The 5216-nt window shown below is 38.3% G+C and overlaps 1 non-coding gene across 1 annotated transcript; it reads left to right on the top strand.

Annotated features, from left to right (window-relative positions):
* Positions 1-3777: 3777 nt before the first annotated feature.
* Positions 3778-3884, top strand: LOC116529080. The gene has a single exon (XR_004259372.1). It is a non-coding gene; the product is annotated as a U6 spliceosomal RNA (small nuclear RNA).
* Positions 3885-5216: the final 1332 nt, after the last annotated feature.

Raw genomic sequence — 5216 nt, 5'->3', positions numbered from 1 at the left:
GGGCTACATTTTAAAGATAAAACCATTCCCTAATTATGGTTGCTTGCCACATTATAAAATTAACTGTTTTGCTCTAGTGCAGAGTTTAGCAGCTGGTTCAATCTTAATGCTTTTTACTCAGACCACACACTGTGGCATAATATCCTTTCACTTTATTCCAGTGTTTCACATTAATTGTATACTTAAATGTTCTTTACAGTATTTCTGTCTTAAAAAATTTTTTGGTTATGTGAAGCATATCCTAGAACCAGGGGTTACCAAACAATCAGAACCTTCACTTTTCCTAATGAGTCATTCAACAATATTGTAAAAATAAAACTGTTCAACACCAAAGCTGAGATTTTAATTTAAATTATTTATAAAGCAGAAAGGAAGGATTAGGTATTGCTGAAACAAAAAGATTTTGCACTTGCAGCATGTTAAATGACTTTACATGCACAGTATGTTTTTAAAAGTTTACTGATCCCACATTTAGTAATAAACTCCATGGGATGTCTGGCACAAATTCCCCGCCACAACAGTTTATGCCGACCATCTGTGTCTGCAAGAAGCTTCCAGATATTCTGCCACCTGATTCACTGTCCCAACTCTTCTCACTTCTATTCACAGGCTTCTTTTAATTTTCATCATATACTATATCTACCCTGAGAGGAAGAAAATATTACCAAAACAGTACAGTGTTACATATTTCTGAAACCAAAATAAGATGGGAGAACTTTTAACAACCATTCAATTTGTAATGGATTGATGAATCTCTTTTTGTTCAGAGTGAGGCTCTATCAGCAACACCGAATATCACAGAAGGAAGGGTCTTTACATATCGTCTAGTTCACTGCCTTCCTTTGACAGATAAGGAAACTGAAACTCAGGCCCACTCTACACCTCTATTTCCTTCTTTCTAAAATAGGCTTCACATTCTCACTTGTTAGGGCTCTGTGAGATTTTAATGAGATATTTTTGGAAGCCTGATGTTTAAATAGTCAGTGGCTTCCTAGAACCACAGGATTGTCATGGGCATTAAGGAAATATCTGATTGAACACCACAAAAGGAGTCCTAAAAAGTCCACCAAGTTTCTCCATGTTTACAGGAGAAACAATTCAAGCCTCAGGAGGTCAGAGGCTTGCCTGAGGCCCACAGACTGATGCCAGAGAGCAGCAGGGAGAGTACAGGGTGCAGTGAAACCCCAGTGTGAGCATTTTTCAACACACCATTCAAATTCAGCCTCCCTACATCACTAGTGACTGCCTTGGTTCCAGATCCAAAGAGCTGCCTCTCAATTACCATCTGGCTTCGGAGAGTAGACCTATCTAATAACAAGGAAAAAATGTACAACTAGCTAAAGGCTGTCTGCAAAGGCCTCTTTTCACTTACCCTCAGCACCCAATCTCCCTTCACCCAGTGTCTCCAAACTCTTGATTCCAGAGCAGTGGAAAGCACATGAGCTTTGGAGTCAAGGCTCAGTCTCAAGTCTCAGTTCTGCTAGTCAACTCTCTGCCCTTGGGCATGTTGCCAACCACTCTACACCTCCATTTCCTTCTTTCTAAAATAGGCTTCACATTCTCACTTGTTAGGGCTCTGTGAGATTTTAATGAGATATTTTTGGAAGCCTGATGTTTAAGTAGTCAGTGGCTTCCTAGAACCACAGGATTGTCATGGGCATTAAGGAAATATCTGATTGAACACCACAAAAGGAGTCCTAAAAAGTCCACCAAGTTTCTCCATGTTTACAGGTGAAACAATTCTGCAATTTTGTATAATCTCACTACTTATTACTCTCTACTCCAGCATTCATTTATCTAAAAAAGTCTATTACATGAAAAAATAACAACCCATTGCAAGACAGCTTCTGTAGATAATGATCTCAAAGTAAGAAGAGCAAAGTCAATAAATCTGTTTCCATAGCTTACCTATTTGCTACCTGGATATGGCCAGTCTACTCTTGAGGATCCCCAATTACTTGCAGATTGTTCCAATCTCTCTAGGACCATGAATATGAAAAGGCGAGTCTACAACTTCTCTTTGTAATTTAAATTAAAGTCAAAAACTTCTTCACTATAAATATTTCAGCAACCATGGGTCATTGCTAAGGAAAGTAAATTCAACCTTGACCTGTACTCAAAATAAATCATGTTAAGGTCAGTGAGTACTTACAGGTTGAAGAGGAGCTGAGTGAAAAGAAAATGTTGAGTTTAGAAATACAGTAGCTTCTGCTATACACAGTTTTGCTTGCCATAGTTTCAGTTACCCACAGTCAACCGCAATCCTAAAAGATTATACTGAAAACTCCAGGCCAGGCATGGTGGTGCCACACCTGTAATCCCAGCACTTTGGGAGGCTGAGGCAGGTGGATCACCAGGTCAAGAGATCAAGACCATCCTGGCCAACACAGTGAAACCCCATCTCTACTAAAAGTACAAAAATTAGCTGGGCATGGTGGCACGCACCTGTAGTCCCAGCTACTCAGGAGGCTGAAGCAGGAAAATCGCTTGAATCCGGAAGGCGGAGGTTGCAGTAAGCTGAGATTGCACCACTGTACTCCAGCCTGGGTGATAGAATAAGCAGAATGAGACTCTGTCTCAAAAAAAAAAAAAAAAAAAAAACCTCCAGAAATAAACAATTCATACGTTTTAAATTGCAAGCTATTTTAAGTAACGTGATGACATCTCAAGCTCTTCTGCTCCATCCCTCCTGGGACTGGAGTCATCCCGTTGTCCAGTGTGTCCATGCTGTAGAGGCCACCCACCCGCTAGGCACTCAGCAGCTGTCTCTGTTATCAGATCGACTATTACAGTATCTGAGTGCTCATGTTCACATAATCCTTATTTTAATTAATAATGGCCCCCAAGCACAAGAGTAGTGGTAGTGGCATATTGCTATAATTGTTCTATTTTATTCATAGCTATTGTTAATCTCCCAAGGTGCCTAATTTATAAATCAAACTTTATCATATCTATGTATGTATAGAAGAAACTATGGTATATATGGGATTTGGTACTATCCATGATTTTAGGCATTCACTGGGGGTCTTGAAACATATCCCCTTGGAAAAGAGGAAACTGCCATAGTCAGTATCTGCTGCACATTGGAAGCCTATTAAACACAGTTGAACACACTTCTAATATTCTGTCATCTTTAACTTTATATAGGTCCTTGGATTTAATGAATAAGATTTTGCCACACTGAAAACTGTGGCAATGGTTGTATCAATTCCAAATTAAATTAGTGCAAACATAGTAAAGATAATTGAGAAGAAAGCTAACTAGCTAATGTATAATTTCATGAAGTGTCAAAAGCAAGCTGACAAGAAAATAGTAATATTAATTGATACCAACTGGCTTCTTAAAACATATCTAGCAGCCCCTCTTGGGATATGTGATTAGTGGGTCACAGTCCACAGATTCATGTGGCATTTGGAGTGAGTCCTGCATCCCTCAACATTCTGGACTATGAAAAACCCTCAGATGGGGCAATGAACTCGCTCAGCGTAAATCATGCCAAGCCTTGGGTAACTCCCCAATCCTGTACTCTCTGGAACAATGCCAGTTCCCAAAAAACTGTGGAGTGTAGCACATTAATGTCTCAGAAGGTGGGAGGTGGGAGGGAGGGTGTAGATTTTCTGTGTTAAAATGTTAATACGATTATATGAGTTTAAATGTTTAAAGGAAGATAATTAGGACTTTACAGGGCAAGTTGATGATTTTCTCTTTTTCTCAATACCTTCTTTAACTAATTGCAAAAGTAATGCCCACTGGGAGATGATAAAGAAACCCAAAGAAGTGCTTGCTTCAGCAGCACATATACTAAAATTGTAACAGTACAGAGAAGATTAGCGTGGCCCCTGTGCATAGATGACATGCAAATTTGTGAAGCATTACATTTTTTAACTAAAAATTAAAATAAGGAAAAGCCCAAATAAATGAAATTAAATTCACCAGTAGTCCCTTCCATTCTGAAATGACCATTATAATAATTTATTAGGAATTTGGCAATGTGGAAGTTGAACCAGAACTATAACGACAACACTGGGGGCAAGAGGGAAACTTTGGCTAAGACAGAAGCACAATGATGCTCAGGGCAAGAAGAAAAAGGGTTAAAAAATTTTTTAAAGGAACTTATAAACTTTAAGGATTATTTTGGTGAAAATTAGGTAGAACATTGCAAGGGAAGTGCACATCCTCATTGTCCCTAGGCTAGCTCACAGGGGTAGAAGCTGAGATTCACCTTTTTAACTTTAGCACCTACCACACCTGAAGGAAAGAAAGGAACTCCTTGCTATCACTCACCCCAGTCAGACTCAGGCAGAACTTGCCTGTGTGAGAAACAGCTTGATTGTAAATAAATGAAGCAGAGTCCTTGTGATTTGTCCATTTAATTTCCATTTAATTCATATTCGACACTTTTTTGCTTTCTCAGTCCAGAGCATCTTAATACATGACATATCTGTCCTCAAAGCAGTCCTGTTGTCCTGCTCTCAGGTTCAGATGACATCTCTCCCTTTGAGGTATTGCCCAGAGCCCTCCCGGCAGTTGAATGTTATGTATATCAAATACTTCCTATTTTAAGTCAGAAAAATCACAAACATACTCCACAGTTAGGGAATATTTGTTCAGCTATTTTCCCACAATACAGTAGCATGCAGAGAAAAACAGTTAATGGTGGTCAATTTCAGTTCAGCTCACTGCAACGAATATTGATTATGTGTTACATGTCAGCAATGATCCTAGGTATGAGTACGTAACAATAAAGACATTCTCCCATCTTGAAAATCTCACAGTTGGAAGAGGGGAGACAGACATAGAAATTATTTTTGTACAATTGTTAAGTGCAAGTGTCTCTGGTACATGAAAGAAAGAAGGATACTTCAATTAACTTTCCTCTACTTATAAAACTTACCCCTCAGTTTGTTTGGTTTGGAATTACTTTTCATTCATTAAGCACCTATTACATATGGCTGGCCTTGTATTAAGCGCTTTGTAGATATTATCACAACTCTAACAACCTTGTGAAATGAATATTACTTTCCATATTCTAAGCTTTATTGAAGCAGGCATAATTGGCAAATTTAAAAATGACATATATTCAAAGCGTACACTGATGTTTTGATATACATATAATGATTACCATAAACAAGTAATATATCCATTACCTCATGTAATTACTTTTTTGTATGTGTAGTGAGAAAACTTAAGATCTATTCTTTTAGCAAATATTAAGT

Source organism: Sapajus apella, unplaced genomic scaffold (genome assembly GCF_009761245.1).
Source record: "Sapajus apella isolate SASKATOON/1434 unplaced genomic scaffold, GSC_monkey_1.0 scaffold61, whole genome shotgun sequence".
Lineage (NCBI taxonomy): Eukaryota > Metazoa > Chordata > Mammalia > Primates > Cebidae > Sapajus > Sapajus apella.
Note: the sequence above shows the minus strand (reverse complement) of the source record. Positions and strands in the feature narration are given on the sequence as shown.